General features: G+C 50.9%; 1 protein-coding gene and 1 pseudogene across 1 annotated transcript in view; one reads left to right on the top strand and one right to left on the bottom strand.

Annotated features, from left to right (window-relative positions):
* The window catches only part of LOC120381687, a 377258-nt pseudogene that overhangs the window by 240487 nt on the left and 113761 nt on the right, over positions 1-23010 (bottom strand).
* LOC120381683 (zinc finger protein 850-like) overlaps positions 1-23010 on the top strand; it is a gene marked incomplete at its 5' end in the record, with an annotated part of 218952 nt that overhangs the window by 145335 nt on the left and 50607 nt on the right. The window lies entirely within an intron of this gene.

Below are 23010 nucleotides of genomic sequence, written 5' to 3'. Positions count from 1 at the left end.
TTTAAATCCCAGCCGTGGCCGGGAGTCAGAGGGCTCTGGGCTGCCTGCAAGCGGGGGGAGCCCAGAGCCTTTTAAATCCCAGCCGCGGCCGGGAGTCAGAGGGCTCTGGGCTGCCTGCAAGCGCGGGGAGCCCAGAGCCCTTTAAATCCCAGCCGTGGCCGGGAGTCAGTGGCTCTGGGCTGCCTGCAAGCGTGGGGAGCCCAGAGCCTTTTAAATCCCAGCCGTGGCCAGGAGTCAGAGGGCTCTGGGCTGCCTGCAAGCGCGGGGAGCCCAGAGCCTTTTAAATCCCAGCCGCGGCCGGGAGTCAGAGGCTCTGGGCTGCCTGCAAGCGCGGGGAGCCGAGAGTCTTTTAAATCCCAGCCGCGGCCGGGAATCAGAGGGCTCTGGGCTGCCTGCAGCGCGGGAGCCCAGAGCCTTTAAATCCCAGCCGCGGCCGGGAGTCAGAGGCTCTGGGCTGCCGTCAAGTCGGGGGAGCCCAGCGCCCTTTAAATCCCAGCCGCGGCCGGGAGTCAGGGGGCTCTGGGCGGCCTGCCAGCGGGAGCCCAGAGCCTTAAATCCCAGCCGCGGCCGGGAGTCAGAGGGCTCTGGGCTGCCTGCAAGCGCGGGGAGCCCAGAGCCTTTTAAATCCCAGCCGTGGCCAGGAGTCAGAGGGCTCTGGGCTGCCTGCAAGCACGGGGAGCCCAGAGCCTTTTAAATCCCAGCCGCGGCCGGGAGTCAGAGGGCTCTGGGCTGCCTGCAAGCGCGGGGAGCTCAGAGCCTTTTAAATCCCAGCCGTGGCCGGGAGTCAGAGGGCTCTGGGCTGCCTGCAAGCGCGGGGAGCTCAGAGCCTTTTAAATCCCAGCCGCGGCCGGGAGTCAGTGGCTCTGGGCTGCCTGCAAGCGTGGGGAGCCCAGCACCCTTTAAATCCCAGCCGCGGCCGGGAGTCAGAGGGCTCTGCACTGCCCCAAGGGCAGGGAGCCTAGAGCCCTTTGAATCCCAGCCAGGGAGGCGGCTGGGATTTAAAGGGCTCAGGGCTCCCCGCAGCTGCCAGCAGCCCAGAGTCCTTTGAATCCCAGCCCCTGGCCGCTGATTGCCCCCTCCCCAGACCCTTGCCCCAACTGCCCCCCAGAACCTCCACCCCCTATCTAAGCACCACTGGTCCTTGTCCCCCGATTACCCCCTCCCGAGACCCCTGCCCCTAACTGCCCCTTGGGACCCCAGCCCCTATCTAAGCCTCCCTTCTCCTTGTCCCCACCTGCCCCCACCTGAGACCCCACCCAACATCCCCACACAAACCCACTACCTGTCCCCTGATAAACCTCCTGGACTCCCATGCCTATCCAATTGCTGCCTGTCCCCTGACTGCCCCGTCGAACCTCGGCCCCATCCAACCCCCTGCTCCTTGTCCCCAAATCCAACCCCTGCTCCTTGTCCCTTGACTGCCCCCCGGAACTCCCTACCCCTTCTCCAACCCCCAAACCGCTTACTGTGCCACTCAGACCAGCGTGTCTGGCTCCTGCAGCTCCAGACAGTTGCTGCCATGCTCCCCCATGGACCCCACAGCCCTCTCCCACCCCGAGCACCTGCCTTCCAGATTTGAACACCTCAAAATTCAGGAGTGCTCAAGCTCGGTTTGGGCAGCTTTTACTTCATTTCTCCCAAATCAGTTTCCCCTGCAAGGTGCCAACTGAAGGTGTTGGAGAACAGAGAGATCGGGTGGCCTCTAATGCCTGGAAAAGAGACAAAGGCAGGAGGAGAGTGTCAGTGCCTGTGCGGACTTCTGGGAAGTGCACGGTGTGGAAGGGGATGCTGTGATGCTTTGGAACAACTCCATACAAAGCCGGTCAGGACTCTGGGGGAGCCTCCTCTCTCGGAGCAGACTGTCTCCAGGGCAAGAAGCCTACACCTTCCTGGGTCTGACCTCGGAGCATTCAGCATGCCCTTCCACATCATGCACTTTCCACAGCGAGTCTGCCCAGGCTGGTCCTGGGGCAACCAGAGGTCCCTGCACCCCAACTCCGCAGTCAGATGTGACTCTCAGCCAGACAGTAAAACAGAAGGTTTATTAGATGACAGGAACACAGTTTAAACAGAGCTTGTAGGTACAGAAAACAGAACCCCTCTGTCAGGTCCATCTTGGGGGGTGGGGCGCCCAGAACCAAGTTCTGGGTCTCTCCCCATTTCCCCAGCCAGCTCCAAACTGACACTCCCTCCTCTGGCCTCTGTGTCTCTTCCAGTCAAGGAGGCCACCTGATCTTTGTCCCCAACACCTTCAGTTGGCATCTTGCAGGGGAAACTGAGGCACCCATACAGTATTCAGAGAAAATATTAAGGACATTCCCACTTCATCACAACAGGTGCAACAAAATATAATACTGTATATTGAAGCAGGCAAGTGCTGCTTCTGACTTTCCACTTTTAATTGACCTTTGTAATCTTGTGGCACTGACGCGTTGTAGCTTCATTTTATATCGGCTTACAGGGCGGGAGCCGGGGGCACCACCATTTTGGGCCCCACCAAAAATTATACAAACCTGCCGCCTATGGGAGAGGGGTGTGTGTGTGTTTGTGTGTGTTGCAGGGGAGTGCTCTGCAGCTCTCACTGTGGGAGGTCCACCCAAAAATGTGGAGCTGAAATAGTGCTCGGGCAGTGACCCCCACCAGTGACCTGGGCCATCCTTTGGGCTCTCTGGTGAGAACCCTCAGCCTCCCGTCCTCAGTCTCTACCCTGCTTGGCTGAGCAGGGGGTTATTGACAGGGAGGAGACTCAGGTCCTTGTTGGTCTCTTTTAAGACCAAGGAAATAAGTCAGAACCAGTTCTATGTTTGATGAATTTTGCTGCTTCTCTGCATTAATTGTCTCTGAGCAGTTCATGATTCTCTCTAACATTGCAGTTCTCCTCAAATACTCGCTGAATAATTACTGTCACTGTTATTGGTCTGGAGCTCATCTGAGAGCACTTTATTCAGGTCATTCAGTGTCTGACATTCAAGATCCGATGGTTAGTTTGAAAATCAGGGCTCTTGGGTCCTATTCCCAACTCTGCCACTGACTGGCTGTGTGACCTAAGACAAGTCAATTCTCCTTTCTCAGCCTCAGCTTCTCCCTCTTTCAAGTAGGGATAATAATGATCCGCTCCTACCTACTTCACAGTGCATGGAGGCAGGGTTGGCTCTAGGTTTTTTGCCGCCCATACAAAAAAAAAAATTTGGCTGCCCCATCCCAGCCCTGGGCTCCCCTCACACCCTCCTGCTGCCTGAGCCCTGGGCTCCCCAACCTGCACCCGCTGCCGCCGCAGCTCTGGGCCTCTGCACACCTGCACCCCTGCCACCCCACCCCTGGGCTCTTCCCCCAAGCCACACCCCCTGCCATTCCAGCCCTGGGCTCCCCTCACATCCTGTGCTGCCCCAGATCTGGGCTCTCCCTTCCCCGACCAATGCTCCCCAACCCACACACCCCCTGCCACCCCAGGCCTGGGTGCTCCCCCCCCCCACCAGCACCCACCATCCACCCCAGCCCGGGGTCACAGGTAACGTGCACCCACGCTGGGTCATTCAGCAGGAATTTTGGATGTGCACAGAACACAGACAGGACTGGTTCCCATATGGTTACAGAACTGCATTAAAATGGAACAATTTTCAGCTTGTATGATTGGAGGATACCTGGATGCATATTATAAGATTGTCCTCCATAAATGAGGAAAAGTTGAGGTGCCTTTATTATTCTTTGTTTCTATGAGGAATTTGCCAGTGCAATATCACTGTCTTCCTTTCAAACAAACAAAACTAGAAAAAAATGGCAATGGCTGTTGAAAATAGCAATTCCAGTCCTAATAACCCCTGGGAAGCATTTCTTGCTCAATTTTATCCTACCTTTTGTACAGCAAATAACGGTGGATCAGTATATTTGATTTGGGAGAAATGAAGTAACAGCTGCCCAAATTGAGCTCGAGCACTCCTGGATTTTGAGGTGTTCAGATCTGGAAGGCAGGTGCTAGATTCTCTTTCTGAACATTAGCTAAATCTGGAAAGGAAAAGTCAATTTCTGCTTCCATGACTCAGAAGGGGAAATCCTCCTACGTGCCTGGTACTGTATCTAGATGTAAGTGGGGGAATGGTCCTGCTATTGTGGGGAACTTTCCTGGCTTCTGCACTACCCCGGTGAAGTGGGCTGGCCAAAGGATCTGAGTCCTCGCTCCCACTTCCTTTACCCAGAGGTCTCCCTGCCCTTGAGGACTCCCCTTCCACTCTCCTGTCTGGCAGAGTCCTCGTAACCCCAACAAGGCTGGGCCCAGGATTCCTGGGGGACTCGACCCCCAACCCTGCTGTGATCACCCAGGACAGGGGCTAGGGTGTCCCTCTCTTTGCACTGCGCACCTCCCTGACCCACTGATCACATCATACAATTTAAAGCAAATACAAGTTATTTAATTAACAATAAAATTTAAAAAATAAGAAAAAATGGGAAAGGTTAAAGGAAAACACATCACCCCGCTCTGGGGCAGGGACCATCACAAAAAGTGTCTCTGGACGTCAGGGCACTTCACAGTCTGTTCCTTGTAGGTCCCAGGCCGCCTCCTCAGGCCCTGGCTGTGCTGCAGGGACGCTGCAGGTTGGACACTTGCTCTGGCGGTGGCCACACACTCTCAGGCTCTGGGTGGCAGGACCCTTCTCCCCAGCATCACCCCTGCCCTGTCAGGGTTACGATCCCCCTCCAAGTCTGGCCTGCAGGGCCTCTTGGCTGAGGCGTCTCCCTGTGCTGGGCCCACTGCCCAGGGTCCCCCCCGCTCTCCCCAGCTGCTCACTGCACCCAGCTCCGGACTGCTCCAGCTCGCTCTGCCTCAGCACGGCTGCTGCTGCTGCTCTGCCTTCAGCTCCCTGGGCTGCTTGTCTGGCCTCTCTGGCTCCAGTTGTTACAGCTCTGCTCCCAGGGCAGGGCTGCTCTCTCTGGGCTGTGCTCTGGCTTTGGGGCTGCAGCTCTGCTACCATCAGCTCAGCTTGGGTCCCCTGCTCTCTCCTTAGCTCGGCCCCACTCCATGTGACTCAGACAATTCCAGCTCACAGGAGGACGGGACCCCTGGCCTCCTGACTCCTTGAATAGCCTGCCCGCCCTGTCAATCAGGCTGACCTGGAGCATTGGCCTCTCCACATTGTTCCTGGGGACTGTCAGTCTCAGGCTCCTGATTTCCCATCGACCCTCCCTTTTTAGTGCTGGGAGCTTGCAACCAAACACCCCACTGAATGTTAGTAAGGGGGCAACAGTCCCCTTACATAAAGCATCTAAATCCCCTGGGCACAGCTCGCCAGGGCACAGCTTGGGAGCTGCACTGGGAATCCATCCTGCAGGAAATCCCTTCCCCCTCTGCTAGCTTGTGTTTTGTTACAGCCCTGGAGATAATCCGCTGCCTGCACGTGTTCCGCAGAGAACAGAGGAGCAAATTCTCTCCCTGTTCCCCCTTCCACAGCCATTAAAGAACGGAATAAACCCCAGCAGCGCCCTGCCCACGGAGTCCCCTGTAAGGAGAGAGAGATGTGCAGTGACTAGGGCTCCAGCTCAGCGTCACCAGGGTGATATAACGTTTGGTGATGCCCAGAACTGGTCCAAGTCCTGCCCGTCCTTCCTCGCCCCCCCTGAAAGCGCTGGGGGGGAGTTTGGGTACATGAGGTGCAGGCTCTGGGATGGGCAGGGGTTTGGGGTGCAGGGGAGGCGGGGGGTGGACCCTGGGAGGGAGTTTGGATGTGGGCTCTGGGCTGGGGCAGGGAGTTGGGGGGCAGTGGTGGGCTCTGGGAGGGAGTTTGGGTGTGGGCGGGGTGTGGGATCTGGGCTGTGGCAGAGGGTAGGGGTGTGGCACCTATCTTGGGCAGCTCCCAAAAGTGACCCACACCCCCATCTGGCAGCAACTCCTACATGGAGGAGGCCCGGGGGCCGTGGGTCTCCTGGCAGCACTGCCCGCTGGCACCACCCCTGCAGCTCCCATTGCCGCAGTTCCAATGGCAGAGTTGGCACTTGGGGTGCGGGCAGCGTGCGAGAGACACACCCCACGGGGGCTGCAGGGATGTGCCAGATGCTTCTGGGAGTGGTGCGCCGTGCGGAGCGAGGGTGGGCAGGAATCCACTTTAGTCCCGCTGTGCTGCCGGTAGTGGTGGCAGGAGCCCCCGGGCCCTTTCAAATCACCCGGGGCCAGCTGCTCAGGCTTTCTGACTTCCTGATGGGGAAGCAAAGGGAAGGCACATGTGCCCCTCATGAGCAGTTTTGGGGAGTCTTTTTGGGGCTCCTGAAGTAGGCAGCAGAGAGGTGCAGCCCCACCACCAAGTCTGTTTCACTGGAGGAGAGTGGGGGCTGCAGGGTGATCTCCCACCTCCGTGCATCCAGCAGCCTGTGCTCCCCACTGCAATGCTGGAGCCTCCACATTTATTTATTGACTAATAAAATTTGCAGAATTTTAAAATATTGTGCACAGAATTTTTTTGGTGCAGAATCTCCTCAGGAGTGAGACTGACTCAGGGAACCTCCTTGGGTTGTCGCTGCTTGGTGAACCACTCAGCCACCACACCAATGCACAGAGTGCCAAGCCCCACTGCTATGTGGGGCTGGGGCTGAGGTCAGGTCATCCACATTCCGACTGTGCGCTCCCCCCGCTACAAACCGCTGCTGATTTCCCAGTTAGGACATTAGCTGTTACCGATAAGGTTTGTCTGTGTTGTTGTTTTTTTTTATCTCATTGTTAGGTGTAACTCCACCAGAGAGGTCCTTTGGGGCCATCTGCCTGTCCCAAGTCAGGGTAAAGGAGGAGGGTTGGGCGTGGGGCTAGCAACTCCACCCTGTAAAAATCAGCTTGCTACAGAAACGCCAACAATAGAGTTAACAGAGACTTTTAGCCTGGAAAAAGAAGGGTCTTCAACTCGAAGATGCATGACGCTGGGTGGTGAAAGCCGCGAGGAAGCCACTAAGCCGATCACCCTTCTTGCAGCCAGGAGGATTACCATCGGCACATGGAACGTGAGGACCATGTACGAGTCAGGAAAGACGGCGCAGGTTGCAGCAGAGATGAGGAGCAACAACCTGACCCTACTAGGCAGGTTGATAGCAAAAAATGGGCTATACCTGGAACCAGCTAGAGCGAATGGCCCAGGATAGAAGACTATGGAGATCTGTTGTTGGCGGCCCATACCCCGGTTGGGGTGACGGGCATGAATGATGAATGATTGTTAGGTGTAAGAAGTATAAATTGTTTAATAGGTTCAATTAGTTGGTTAATAAGATGTTTATGAGGTAAATCACTGGCTTTAAAATAAGATCCAATCTGGAGCATATGAACTATTGACCCCTGGACTCCAGCTCTGAGAGGGGACTTGTTTACCATCAGGGGACAGGCTCAAACCAGTCCAAACCGGTTTTTCCCACCCAAACCAGCCCTCAGCGTTCCATCTCCTCAGCACTTTTCCCGCCACAGAAGTGATATAAGGACGTGCTCAGCGCCTGCGCGGGGCCGCCCCCCCCCAGCGACGGCCCCTCCACGGTCGGGTCTTCCCAGCGCTCCCGAGCCGGAGAGCGACGAGCCCCCTGGGTCCCGCCGTGAGACTGAGGCACAGGAGGTCTGTCACCCCCATTCCTGCCGTCCTGCATCCCTGGTGTCCAGCCTCCCACGGAGCCCCCGGGGAGTGAGAGACCCCGGGGGGGGGGCACTGGGGCTGGGCAGGAAAGTGACTCTGCCCCAGGGAACCTGGGAGAAGCCTCAGAGCTGCCTCAGCCCCAGTGGGATTTGGGGGGCAGAGACTGGGGCCTGGCGGGGGGGATCCCCTGTGGTGGGGATGGGGGTGTCAGGCAGGAGGAGAAGCCGGAGTTGGGTGGGGAAGGTCAGTGGGACGCGGGGGGGGGGTTGAACTGTCTCTGGGCAGCCAGGAAATTCCCGGGGGCGGGGAGTGGCGGGTGGGCGAAGGGGGGAGGGGGGTTAATTGGATCCTGTCCCTGTTTGTGCCACTTGCCTCTCACCCCCGATGACATCCAGTTCTGCCCCTTTTCTCGCTCAGTGTCTCACACGGGGCTATAAAATCTGGGGCGATTCCCCCTTTCCCCTCCAATGATCAGCTCTCCCATCCCCCCTGATTTCCCCCGTTCTCCCCATGAGTCTCAAACGTCAGTTTAAAATCTTCTCTAGTGAGGGGCATTTTCCCACCCATTTGATCTGCAGCGATTTGTCCTTGTTTAGGTGGGAAATTGTTGCCCTGAGTCATTCCCCAGCACATGGCTGCCCCTGGAGTGGGGGTCGGATGGCTCAGTGGTTGGAGCACTGGCCTGCTAAACCCAGGGCTGGGAGCTGACTCCTTGCGGGGGCCATTTGGGGATTTAGTTGGGTTTGGTCCTGCTTTGAGCAGGGGGTTGGACTAGACACCTCCTGAGGTCCCTTCCAACCCTGATATTCTAGGAGATGCCGGGTCTCTGCCAGGGCAGGGAAGGGAGGCGCACGTGTCCCCCATGGGGACTGCCCAGACCCCCGTTTCCCACTCCCAGTTGCTTCCCCCTAACTACCAACACAGTAACCCCCAACCATCAGTTGCCAGTCACCCACCCGTCCCCCACTGCTGCCCCCTTCCTTTATCCAGGGACCTTCCAGCTCTCCCTCCCTTGCCCTTTTAATCAGCTCCTCAAAGGGCTCCCTGCCCAGGGCAATGGTGGGGGTGGGGGAACCATCACTTTGTGTTTATGTATTGGACAGTCGTATAAAATCCAGTCCAACAGTCCCCATTTTCATAGAATCATAGAATCTCAGGGTTGGAAGGGACCTCAGGATGTCATCTAGTCCAACCCCCTGCTCAAAGCAGGACCAAACCCAACTAAATCATCCCAGCCAGGGCTTTGTCAAGCCTGACCTTAAAAATCTCTAAGGAAGGAGATTCCACCACCTCCCTAGGTAACCCATTCCAGTGCTTCACCACCCTACTAGTGAAAAAGTTTTTCCTAATGTCCAACCTAAACCTCCCCCTCTGCAACTTGAGACCATTACTCCTTGTTCTGTCATCTTCTACCACTAGTTCATTAACAGCAATATAAAATCCCCTCAGATCTTGGTGTTTTTCTCTCATGTTATCAAATACGCAGTTTGTGACACATTTTCTGTGCAAATCTCAAAGGTTCATATAAAATACCCTAAACATTTGTCCCACTGCTCTCTAGTTGTCTATTTCTAATTGAATATGCCCTGAGATTTTCCCTGTCTCTCTAATGATAAAATACCAAGAAAATCTCAGGTTTACACCTTTGCTCAGATTCTTGAACCTGGATATAAAATGTTTGCAAATGTTGCCCATTTCCTCTTTATTCATTTATCAGATATTCATGTGAAACACTCAGATTTTACCTCCTATCAACAACTGATATAAAATCCCTCTGATTTTCCACTTTCCTCTCTATAATTTGCAAAGTGGATCCAAAATGTCTCAGATTGGGAACTCTTTCATTTCTGAACATTGCTCTCAAAGCTCAGGTTTTGCCTCTTTCTATGTCATTATCAAATGTCAGTTAAAAATCCTCTGGGGTTTGGGGCTGTTCCCCGTGTTTCTAAATCCCAGCAACTTCTTCCTTCGAGGGAACCTGTTACCCTGAGTTCTTCTCCATCCTGGATGTTGTAGGGGGTTAAATTGCCAGAGATCATCTTTCCCGTCTCCTTTATGAATCATTTGTTCCCTCCTTTACCTCTGTTAAAATGTTTGCCGAAGAAAGAGACCAGCCACATATTTAATACCCATCAAAGCCAGAGGCCTCCCCCTGTTTGAGGGATCAGTGGTTCCCAGCTATTAATGCGAGAGTTGGCTGGACCCTTTTCTTTTCTTCAGCTGGCACGGGATGAGGAGGTCACTCTGAGTGCAGTGTGGGTCCAGAAGTATCCCAAACCCCATGACAAATGGCCTCTGTGAGGGGTTGCTTCCCACAGTGCTAAGATGCAGCCACCTCTGGGGTGGATCCAGGGTGGCCATTATTTGCTAGTGACAGGCATGGACATTTCTTACCTATTTTGTCCCTCCAGGCCTTCCATACTCCTGTTCAAGAGACTTCCCCCAGGGCTCCCTCTGCCTGTGTGACTGGCCAGCAGGGGGCGGTGGTCACTCTCTATCCACTTAGCAGACACTGTGAGGTAACAGTGTTGCTGGGTGGGGGTGGGGCTGTGGGGGGAGATAGCAGCTGAAGGGGGATTGTGGTGGGGGAGGCCTCTGGGTGGCTGGGCAGGGGGTACCCTAGTGAGGTTGGTGGGTTCTGGAGATTTGGGGTTTCAGGGGGTGGGTGTGATGTGCCCAGCCCTGAGGCTGTGGGTCCTGGAGGTGGGTATCGCTGGGGGCCTGGTGGCTGCAGAACAGCCGGGGTGGGCGTCTCTTGGGGAGGCGGGACAGGGGGTTAGAGGGAGCCTGGTGCTGTGCCAGGGGCTCTGTCTGGGCTTCCCCCACAGACTCCTGGGATCGCTGCCGTGCCCAGTGCTCAGAGTGTGTGTGGGAGAATCCCCGGCGCTAGGCCAGGGGGTGCCCCTGTAAAGCATCAGGGGATCCCGCAGGGGGGAGGAGGGGGTGCCAGGCAAAGGGCAGGGCAGATCCTGCTGGAGGGCGGGGATCCAGGGCAGGCAATGAGGACTGAGTTCCCAGTGGGGTCCCTTTTGGGGGGTCTCTGGCTGTTGGGGTCTCTTCGTGGGGGGAACCCTTTGGGATTCCCAGCCTGGCAATGAAGGTCTGGTGGGCGTTCTCTGGCCGGTGGGGCTCTGAGTGGTATCTGAGGTTCCTGGCCAGGGACTCTGGGGGCTGGGTCCCAGGGAATATCTGGGGGGGGGCTGACTGGGTCTCTGGGAGCTGCTCCTCTCTTCTTCTCTCTGATTAGCTTATGCCAGTATCCTGGCTCCAACCACTGCCCGACATTCCCCGGCCAGGCCCAGTCACTGTGATAACTTTCTAGCCACTTATCAAACACTGTGAGGTGAAATCACAGATTTTTGCTCTTCTCCCCTCTTGAAAACTGCAGGAACTTCCAGTTCCATTGTCCTAGATTGTCCAGTCCATTGTCCAGTCCTTGTCCTGGATCTGGGTGATGAGGAAGGTGGAGGGGGGTCAGCACTGCCGCACAATGGTCTCTTCCACAGCATTCTGGACTCATTCTTTCTGAACTCTGGTTTCATTGAGACCATTGTTAATCCAGAGTCACTGTATGGAAAGACAAGGAGTGACTCTGGATGGACAGTGGGGCAAATGAGATCAGCAATTCTCCCTGTGAGGAGGGGCTCTCGTTAGCTGCTCTCCCCAGAGAGCTAAAGGAGGGAAGCTGCTCAAACGCTCTGTCCCTCTCTGCTCAGGATATTGGGGTTCAGCTTCCTGGGTCAGACGCTGCAGCCTCCATTGTGATCTGGGAGATCAGGCTTAGCAGCTGCTGCTCCCCCAGTGGGGTTCTGTGCTAGGAAGTGACCTTAATTAAAGCTGCTTCTCTGCCTGGCCCAGGGGATGACTTTCTCCAGCTGGTCCTAGCCCCCTAGGGCAGCCCTGGGCCCTGTTAATACTAAATTCTGAGGCAGAGTCTCCAGGTAACTGAAAGACCTCAGGGAAAGTGCTGGGGTCTGGCAAGAAAGTGACTCTGCACAAACAGCCCCTCCTCATTTCTCCTCCCAGTAGCAATTGCCAGGAGAAAATCCAGCCATGGGAGAGCAAAGCCCCCAGGAATGGGACTGTCCCAGCCAGAGGGGCAGGGAGAGAGGACAGGGGAAGGAGAGTCTGAAACGGGCAGTGGGATAAATGAGGTGGGGGAGAGATTTCCAGCTCTCTAGTCCACCCAGAGACATGTATTGCTGCATCCCTGTACAGAACCACTTACCAGTGAACAAAACAAGGATCAGACAGAGGAAAAGCCAGTTCCTGACTCCATATTCCCCCTACTGGGGTGTGGCTGCCATGGGGTCAGTGTCCGAGGGAATCCCCCACAGTGACTCCTTTGGTTCTGCTCTTTTCTAGCCTTGTGTTCAGAGACTTTGTTACAGGGTGAGGGGAGGGAGAAGGGAGGTTATAAATGTCTCTGTGGGCTTAGCCTGGCAGGAGGGGCCAGATCTACTTTGTAATAAACAGATTGAGCATTTCCCAGCATGGCAGAATCTAGGGTGTCTGTCTGCAGGGAAAGGGCCTGGGGGAATTCTGATGTGAAATTAACTAAAACCGGTTGTGAGACCCCCACAACTGCCCTTCTCCCCCAGACAGGCTGCAGAATGGCGTCCATGTTTTGCTCCAGCTCATCCCAGCCTGGCATGGGACAGGGAAGAGAAATGGCTGCAGTGGAGCCAACTCAGGTAGAGATTATCAGGGGGTTGCTGGTGGGTTTCTGCTGGAGGAGAGGGAGAGCAAATACACTGGAGATGGGAAGGTTTGCACAGTCTGGTTTGGAGGTTGGAGGGGGCAGGAAATTCACAGCATGGGGAAAGGAGGAGGCCAGGGTGTAGCAAACCTGCTGGGAGTTATTTAATAAGTGGCCTAGATTCTAGGAACAGACCCAGGAGGTTGGGAGGTGGAAATGCCCTAATTTGTGAAGAAAGAAAATAGCCCACCTACATGGAGCTAGTCAAACTGAGCAGACTCCCAGTGCTGGAGCCTGACCTCACTAACCAGCAGCTGCTGTGAGATATGAAGGGGGCACACATGAGTCAGGCTTATTGGAGCTGCCTCTCCCTTCATATCCCGCTCCTCACAATGAGGAGGGTATTGGGCTTCCTACCAGGGAGCTCTCCCTGGACCCTGCTAGGGGCTCCATCTCCTGTATCAGTTGGTGGCTAATAGGTGTGTGATGGATCTGCTGGGAGAGACAAGGGGCTCTCTCTTCATCCCCTCACCCTGGTATTTGCTGGATACGCTGAGCGGGGTCGGGGTGGGATGTTGCATCGCACTCGAGCAGGAACAGAGCCCAAGCAGAGAGAGAGAGAGAAACAGCGTGTGTGCATATGCATATGCTCCTTTATTCATTTCCCAGCATGCTCTTATATACAAGATGGTGGCTAATTGATTAATCAAATCAACACAGCTGCAGCTGTAACCCATAGAGTAATTATCCTACACACCTGTATCCTATTTACAATTAACTGGCCAATGAGAACAAGCCCAAGGCCAGTCCTTCACACACAACTCCCAGCATAATCAGCTCAGTATCTCACATTCTAATCCCACATCTCCCCCCTCTATTCAAAATAAAGAAGAGGGAAAGGAAAAGAGGATAAAAAACATTCACAAAACATTTCCAACTTATAACAACATAACACCACAATCTATCTTAATCTTGTCCAAGAAGTTTAAATTATCATAATAAATATTATGATGAAAAACTAAAAAACCATAGTGTTTAAAACAAATAGGTGCAGGTCCTCAGCTGGTGTAAAATAACACCAGCTGAGGATCTGCCTCAAAGCCTTCAAATAAAATCACAATACACGACCACTAAATAATCTGTTCACAAGCCAAAGATTAAAACCTATATAACCATGCAATCATTAACATATAACCGCAAAAACACCAAACAAACAAAGACAAAATACAACAAACAAGTGATGTGAATTTTACAGGATTCCCCCCTCTCTGTTTTACCAAAGCATTCCTCAGATGTCAGGCGATCAAACTGACACTGAGGATGGGGGGGGGGTATTCCCCCTTCTCTGTTAAAAACACATCACTTAACAACAACAATTCTGGCCAGAAGACATCACAAGACAAAACAAAAAAAAACACAAAACATAACTCTTAATAATAATAATTGCATGGTACACTAAATGCTATGCAACCAGCACAAAATAGCAGTATCTTAAGAAGCACAAATAAAGACAGTAAACAAGTTGGACATTCTGTAGTGAATGTGTCATAAGAATAAAATCTGTGAGGCAATTTCTATAAAAAACATCACATACTGATTTAAAGGCAGCTGCAAAGCAGTCTGAGTTAACTCCCAAGTCTTAAAAAATTTAAAAACAAAACAAAAAACCTTTCCATTTAGCAACACTGTTCTCTTATTAAAACTGAGTTCTTATATATTTTAACATGCACTCAATGGCACAGAGATAGTGTTTTCTTTAGAAGGAAAGGCAGCTGTTCATGCTTGAAGAGAACTCCTACTAAAGTTCTACAGGTGCCTGAGAGACCTTGATCTTCTCCACCCCCGCCTCCAGCTTGATTTCAAAGTTCCAAGCTCCTCCTTGTTTCACAGCATGGAGTCTAGAGGACTCTGGTAATTGTAAGGGAAGTAACAATCCCACATGATGATCTCCCGGGCAATCTTAAGGATCTCAACACTTGCTGTGCTCAATGTCCTGGAAATCAACATCATTAACTGGTAAGACCTAGTCTCCCTCCTGCAGCCTGCCCCGCTCCGCGATGCATATCTTCCGCTTCCACAGCGGTTTCCATAGCAACTGCTCTGCCCTTTCTGCGACTTATAGCCGCTCTTCCCTGGGCTCAGCCTCCCTTTTAACTGCTCTGCCCTTCTTTCGCGACTTATAGCCGCCCTTCTTCTCCGCGACTTATAGCCGCCCTTCTTCTCTGCGACTTATAGCCGCCCTTCTTCTCCGCGACTTATAGCCGCCCTTCCCTGGGCTCCCTTTTCAGACGCCCTGCAGCTTGCCGCTCACCACTAAGTTCAGGTGCGCCTCTTTTCGGACGCCCTGCGGCCGCTGCTTCGACTCTGAGCTCAGGTGCGCCTCCTTTCTTATTGGGCTTTCTTGCGGCTCCTAGCCACGCAACACTGAGCTCAGGCACGTCTCCTTTTTCTCAGGCCATCGGCATCAATGCCTGCATTCTCCACCATTTGTTGCATCGCACTCGAGCAGGAACAGAGCCCAAGCAGAGAGAGAGAAAGAAACAGCGTGTGTGTATATGCATATGCTCTGTATTCATTTCCCAGCATGCTCTTATATACAAGATGGTGGCTAATTGATTAATCAAATCAACACAGCTGCAGCTGTAACCCATAGAGTAATTATCCTACACACCTGTATCCTATTTACAATTAACTGGCCAATGAGAACAAGCCCAAGGCCAGTCCTTCACACACAACTCCCAGCATAATCAGCTCAGTATCTCACATTCTAATCCCACAGTGGGACTCTGTTGACTGCGATCCACCCAGAGCTTCCATTTGATTCGCTCCTCTCTGCCACAAATAGTGGGGCTTTGAGTGGGGTAGCAGGTCCTGAGTGTTGGACTCTTACTGTTTCAGGGGCTGGTGACCTTCGAGGAGGTGGCTGTGCATTTCACCAGGGAAGAGTGGGCTCTGCTGGACCCCACTCAGAGAGCCCTCTACTGGGATGTCATGCAGGAGAACTATGAGACTGTGACCTCGCTGGGTAAGGGTTCCTGTCCCCTCGGTTCTTGGAAGGGGAAATGAAGAGTTAAGGTTCACGCCAGCCCCACAATGCCACCTCTACTCTATCCTGTTTCAGCATCACCCCAATATGCCAGTGACACACACACACTACCAGAGACCCACCCCTGCTGCAGAACACTTTGGGAACAGAGCACAGGAGCCGTATCGCACGGTGTCAAATATCTCCTGTTTGCTCAAGTGAAACTGGGGGTTAGGTCTGGCATAACTGTCCCATACCCCTAATCATTTTTGTTGCCCTTTTCTGAACCTTTTCCAATTCCAATATATCTTTTTTTGAGATGGAGCGACAACATCTGCTTGCAGTATTGAAGATGTGGGTGTATCATGGATTTATTTGCTGTTTTTACAAATATGATATATTCTGTCGTATCTATCCCTTTCTTAATTATTTCCAACATTGTTCGCTTTTTTTCACTGCTGCTGCACACTGAGTGGATGTTTTCAGAGAACAATCCACAGTGACTACAAGATCCATCTCTTGAGTGGAAACAGCTAATTTAGACCCCATCATTCTGTATGTATAGTTGGGATTATGTTTTCCAATGGGCTGCACTATATGCTATCCTGACATCTAGTACTGCTGAGATCCTGCATTCAGTGATATCCCTGCCCTTCCTGTTCCCTTTCTCCACTGAACCGCACCAGCCCATGCTTCCTGTTCCCAGCTTCCCCAGGAGTCTCTCGCTGTCTCTGAACCTCTCTGTCAGCAAGAAGCAGTGCCAGGGACACTTGCCCTCTGTCTGGAGTCTTCGATGTCTGGGACATGGATTTACTTTCTCTGTGTTGTAAGAGGCTCTGTCATAATGAGGGTCTGTGACATTACCTAGAGTACAATCTGGACTGTTAAATAGCTGTGTCCCCTCAGTTCTCCAACCTGGGGTGCCTTTTCCACTGTTTTCCCGCGAGAACAGCCCCTCTTGGCCAATTAACACACAGTCTCCAGCATGTAACTCACTCCCAGCTACACAGTATTGAGTGCTGCTAGACAGCCACTCATGAATTACACCTCAGGAGAAAACCAGCAAATTCTCAAGTGCCCAACTTTCCCCCAGAAATGTGCGTCTTGCACTGTCCAGCACGCTACTGAACAACGCAAGCTCATATGAAGTCTGTCATTTCATCAGTGGAAAATGACATGCACCAGCTTGTTATCCCAAATGGAGTTTCCAACACACTTTAATCCAAACACACTGGTTAGATAAACAATAAACCAAGATAGTTAACTACCGAAAACTAAAACTAGGCCCAGCCCATGAAAGGGGCACTCCCAGGAGAGACTGTATAAAGGCCGGAACATCGAACAACTTTGTAAACCTGAGACAACTGCCTTGGGGACAATGACAGGGAGAATCCCCCAAAGTGACTCTTTGGATTCTGCTCTTCTCTGGTCTCTGATTGTTCCTTCCAAAGTGGAGTACTTTGCACTTGAACCTACTGAATTTCATCCTCTTTCCTTCAGCTCATTTCTCCAGTTTGGCCAGATCATTTTGAATTTTAATCCAATCCTCCAAAGCACTTACAACCCCTCCCAGCTTGGTATTGTCCACAAACTTGATAAGTGTAACAGAGAGACTCTGCGGCTGGGAGGGTTTCACCATGTGTCAGAGGGTTACACCCTGGTGGGCGGGGGCTAGGCCTGTACTGGGATAAGGTCACTCTGTGCTTCACAGTGTGGCAGAACCTAGAATGTCCATTAGCAGGGGAAAACCTGGGGGGAATCGGCTTGTGGAATGGACAAAAGCCCCTTCTGAATTCTTACACCTTGCCCTTTTCACCCCAGCAGGCTACAGAATAACGTCCATGGTTTGCTCCAGATCATCCCGTCCTCCCAGGTGGAAGGAAATGGCTGCAATGGAGCTGGCTCAGGTACGGGATTCTCAGGGAGCTGGTGGTGGGTTCTGCTTGGAGGGAGGGGAGCAGTAAATGCATAGGAGGGTGGGAATTGCTCGAGGTGGTGGGAGGCAGGAAATATCTTGGGTGGAGAAAGGGAGGGGACAGGATGTGACAAACCTGCTGACACTAGTGCAGTTTAGGGTGTGATGGGTTGTCACCCGCAGGGGGCAGTCTGGGAACCGCTGTGCCCTGTAACCCTCAAGCTGGGCTGGCCCTTCTCACACTGATTTGCTGGAGATTCAGCCAGCCTCTCCAGGCCCTGTTATCACCCAACAGGACAGCAGGTGACGCCATACACCCAACTAAGCTACCTGAGTGCTTTACCTAAGCCACTCAATGACAGATAGAGACAACAGCCAATTTCCCAGCTCCCCAACCTTGCACACTAGCTGTAGTATAAATTCAGAACTGTACCATCTTATAGTGCACAGGGATCCCTCTAATGTCAGCTCATTAATATAGTTCCCCTTCCCCTCGATCTGGGACAGATGTGCACAGCGAGCTTGTGCTAACCAAGCTGAGATTTTCCCCAGACACTTCACTCAAAATACGCTCGTTAAGATAAAGCATAAAACAAGTTTATTAGCTGCAGAAAGACAGATTAAGTGATTATAAGTGATAACAAACAGATCAAAGCAGATTATTTAGCAAATAACCAAAACTCAAACTACGCCTAATATACTAGCTGGATAGAATTTGAATTAGCAGTTTCTCACCCTGACTGATGATAGAAGCAGTCCACCAAGTTTCCATACACAAGCTAGAAATCCCTGTACCCTGGGAGCAGCACTTCCCCCAGTTCAGTCTTTGTTCCTCAGGTGTTTCCAGGAGTTCTCTTGTGTGGGGAATGAGACCAAGAGATGCCGTCACACCCCACCTTATGTAGCTTTTCCATATGGCGGGAACCATTTGTTCCAAACTCAGTTCCCAGTCCAGTTTGTGGAAAAATACAGGTACTAAAATGGAGTTTAGTGTCATGTGGTCTGGTCACATGTCCTAGCGTGTCCTGCTGAGTCATAGTATCCATGACACATAGGCTGGCTGAAACATTCAGAGGAAGGCTAAGCTCTTCCATGGTCCATTGTCTTTGTTGATGAGCCATCAGCACTGTCTGGCTTCTTCATTGTTCTACCTGAAAGGCTCGTTGTGGGTGTTACCCAGAGTAAGCACATTTGAAATACTGATACAGAGTCAGTATCCATAACTTCAGATACGAACATGATATGTGCACACAAATAGGATAATCATATTCAGCAAATCATAACGTTTCCAGTGACACCACACATGATGCATCTTGTACAAAATACATCATAATTATGTCCTAATCATATTATAACCATACCACTATGCTGAATGTGGGGTGTAGTGTCAGATAGGGCCTAATTTCAAGGCACAGGAGTTGGGAATGGAACTTCCCCTCTTTGTGGAACAGGAAATAACCCTCCAGCCAGGGCTGGGACAACTTCCCAGACTCCCAGTGATGGAGCCTGAATCTACTGGCACTTCATTAGTTACCACCAACCCCGATCTTTGTGGCAACTGCAAACTTTATAAGTGATGATTTTATACTTTCTTTTAGGTCATGGATAAGAATGTTAAATAGCACAGGGCCAAGAACCAAGCCCTGTGGGAACCTGCTAGAAAGAAATCCACTCGACCCTGGTTCCCCATTTACTATCACAGTTTTTAATCTATTTAATGTATGCCATGTTTATTTTGTATCATTCTAGTTTTTTTAGTAAAAATATTGTGCTGATCAAGTCATATCCCTTACATAAGTTTAGGTATATTACATCAATACTATTAGCTGCAACCAAACTTTTGATCTCATCCAATAAGGATATCCCGTTAGTTTGATAGGATCTATTTTCTCTAAATCTTTGTTAGTGGGCACTAATCATATTACCCTTCTTTGATTCTTTATTAATGAATGAAATCCAGTATTGGCTGCTCCATTGTCTTGATGAATATAGATGTCAGACTTCAGGTCTTTTAGAAAGTCTTGGATACAAGTTATCTGGACCCGCTGATTTAAACATGTCTGAGTTTAATAGCTGCTGTTTAATGTCCTCATGACTTCTTGTTGGAATGGAAAGAGTGTCGCCATCAACATCTTATGATACGAGTACATCATCTGTTTTTCTCCAAATCGAGGAGAGAAATATTTATTGAGGACTTTTACCTCTTCTGCATTATTTTTGATAATTCTGCCATTTCTATTAGTAAAGTAACATTGTTAGGATTAAGTTTGCACTTAATATACTTTTAAAATCTTCCTTCTTATTGTCATTCATTGGTCATTGATTTCTGATAGCTTTCTTTACCAGTTTTCTACAAATCTGACCTTCTAACTTCTATTCTTTACTATTGACTTCCCCTTTCTTCTATATATTTAATTTGGAGAGCGTTGGGATTCCTACCAGGGAGACACCAGTAGGGTCCAGAGACAGCCCCATCTCCTATATCAAGCTCTGGCTAGTAGGTATGTGATAAATGTGAAGATCCTGCCTCCGTCTGTCAGCTGGGAGACACAAAGGTTCTCTCTTTCTACCCTCTGATGCCTCCTGGCTGCTCTAAGCTAGGTGAGGTGGGACTCTGTTAACATGTGCCTCCTGGAGCTTCCATTTACCTGGTGCTGCTGTTCCCTGAATAGTGGGGTTGTGAGTGAGGCAGCAGGTACTGAGTGTTGGACTCTTGCTCTTTCAGGGGCCGGTGACCTTCGAGGAGGTGGCTGTGTACTTCACCAGGGAGGAATGGGCTCTGCTGGACCCCGCTCAGAGAGCCCTCTACTGGGATGTCATGCAGGAGAACTATGAGAATGTGACCTCGCCGGGTAAGGAGTCCTGTCCCCTGGGTTATTAGAAGCTGTGGGGTCTCTAAAGAACCTGAACAGTAATAACTTTATTCATCATCCAAGTTTGACAAGTTTCTTTGTCCCCCTTTTTTTCCTTCTCTCCCATACACTAGCAGGCAGCAGGGAGGGAGGAGGTAATGAGAGACGAGGAGGGAACAGAAGAAGCTCCCAAGGTGCCGGGAGGATTGCTGTTCCCTCTGTTCTTGGAAGGGGAAATGAAGAGTGAAGGTTCATGCCACCCCCACAATGCCACCTCTACTCTCTCCTGTTTCAGCATCACCCCAATATGCCAGACACACACACACACACTACCAGAGACCCTCCCAAGCTGCAGAACACTTTGGGAACAGAGCACAGGAGCAGTATCACACAGTGCCAAATATCTCCTCTTTATTCAAGTAAAACTGGGGGTTAGGTCCAGCATAATGAATAGAAGCTTCCTACCCCCGGCCTTCTCTCAAACCCTGAGCCTTCTCTACCCAAACCAGAATGGGCTTGGTATGTAACAAGCAGGCGGCTGGAGTCAGAGCTGCCGGTCCAGGGTTACTTATCACACAGACACTCGGTGCGGCCTTGAATGCTGACTGGGGGTATCCAGACCGGGTAGCTCCAGCAGCAGAACACTGAATCTCACCCAGGATTACAGATGACACAACTCCTCACTGGTCTGGATTGCGATGGAATGTAAATGTCTTCACACCTTCCCCCTGCAGGAGAATGGTTGTTTGACCAGCTGTTTGCCTTTCTGTCTGTGAGGAACTGCTCTGTGGGTGTTCCTCAGAATTGTGACTTTTTCAGTAATATCATACTGTAAAATCTCATAACTTTACATACAGTGTTACTACACATTTTAACAGGAGGATAATATTCAGTAGGTTATGTGTTTTCAAATGATACCTCACAAGCCATACTGTGTACAAAATTGATCACAATTTTCTAGAAGAGTGAACACAGGGGCATAGACTGACACAGTGTCTGTGTGTGTTCCCAGCAGATATGTGGGTATTTCAGTCCCTCATAAGCATAGTGTTTGGCATCTTCAAGGACCTGGGGAACTGGTCCTGGGAATTCACTGGTTTACCAAGTGTGACACTGTATGGAATTGTGAGACTCTTTGGTATTAATAATAAAATAATAACATAATCTGATAAAATTGCAATCAATCGTGCTAGATATGCCATGTAAGGTGTCAGTGAAAATGTTATGATTTGCCAATAATAATAATATAATAATTTTGTTTCTATGTTTGTATCACCTTTGTATTGTGAGTTATAGATATGTAGGGTATATCTGTATTTCCAGACTTGTGCAGTGTTTCTGGGTGACACCCCCAGACATATTGGCATCAGTACTGCCTAGCCTGTTTGATGGCCCATTGAGAGTCATCAGCTGTACAATGAGCCCATGGAAAGGACCAAGGGGATACACCTATTGAGTCAGCACGACATGCCGGGATATGCCTGTGTAATGAGAACTTCAAGGCTTTTCCATGCCATGTGCTGTGAAGCTTGTGTTTGGGACACAGGAAGTACAGGCCACATGGCAAAAGGAATATAAAGGGCAGCTGCATTATCTCCATTCTGTCTTCAATCCCCCTTCCTACCTCTGGAGCAACTTCTCTACAAACTGAACCCTGGAACAAAGGACTGAATGACCCATCCAAGCTGTGGATGTGTTCCAGACGGACTTTCAAGCCAGCAACTCACCAATACTGCTAAGAACCTGATATATCCATTTTGGAATGTATCTGACTGCTTTCCCATTTAACTTCTTTCTGTCTTTCTTTCATTTAAACCTTTAGTTTAGATGCTAAAGGATTGTCTGGAAGGATGGAATTTTGGGTAATATCCAAACCTATACTGACCTGGTGATGTGGCTGACCCTTTGGGGTCAGAGGAACACTTTGTTTATGTGAGCAGAGTTTTTAAATAACCTCTCACTGTACTGGACCTAGTTGCTGATTGGGAGTCAGAGATCAGGGATTCAATAATGGGGGCCGTGTGATTTCTTTTTTCAGCTTCTCGATAACCCATGTGGGGGATCAGAAGCACAGTGTGTGACTGGTCAGTGAGTTTAACTTCAGTGTTAACCAGCAGTTTTGGGAGCATCTGCTCTCCCTTTTTCAGCCTGCCCTGATCTTGGCATTTTCAGTGAGAACTGCCCCTGGCCCACCAGGTCACACTAAGCACCGAAGTTAAATGAATAGAATGTTTTTTTATGACCAAGTCTTATGAAATCAACTGAACTCCTTTGTTTTCTTTCATCTGAGCAGGGTTTCTAGTTTTCCAGCGTGATGTGATCTCCCAGCTGGAACAAGGGGAAGAGCCATGGGTCCCAGACCTCCAGGGTTCAGAGGAAAGAGAGATCCTGAGATCTCCCTGCACAGGTGAGGAAACATTAAACCACCTCAGAATCTGTAAGTGCCTGAAGGAAACATCTGGGATACCCAACAAAGCCCTTGGGGAGGTCTCTCAGTTCATTATTATCCCTAGCAGGGGTCGTATCCTCAGGGTAAATATAGTTCATGGCTTCCTATAGATCCTAGCAGACACCAGGCAGTAGCTTCCTCCCTTCCCCCTGCGTATTTGGATGGGATGTGAAGGCTGAATTCATCCCCCTCCTCTCTTCTACTTGGGGGAAGAGTTTGGGGGAGTTCAGCTCCTGATTTTTATTTGACCTGTCCTCAGCACTTGTTTTTGTTTGGTCTTCCCCTTTCCATCCCTGTTTGAGGTTTCTGTCTCTGTCACAGCAGGTGATGCAATGGCATGTGAGAAAGAGGAGCAGAATTCTCAGCCTGAAAATGTTGAGCCAGTGGGTAAAAACAGAGCATTATCGCAAAGATCGAAAAGGAATGTGTCCAGGAGTCATGAGCAGGGAAAATCCTGGGAGATTCAGCACAGACCAAA

This window comes from Mauremys reevesii, linkage group 14 (genome assembly GCF_016161935.1).
Source record: "Mauremys reevesii isolate NIE-2019 linkage group 14, ASM1616193v1, whole genome shotgun sequence".
NCBI classification, from domain to species: Eukaryota; Metazoa; Chordata; order Testudines; family Geoemydidae; genus Mauremys; species Mauremys reevesii.
The sequence above is the reverse complement of the archived record's forward strand: the minus strand, read 5'-3'. Positions and strand labels throughout refer to the sequence as shown.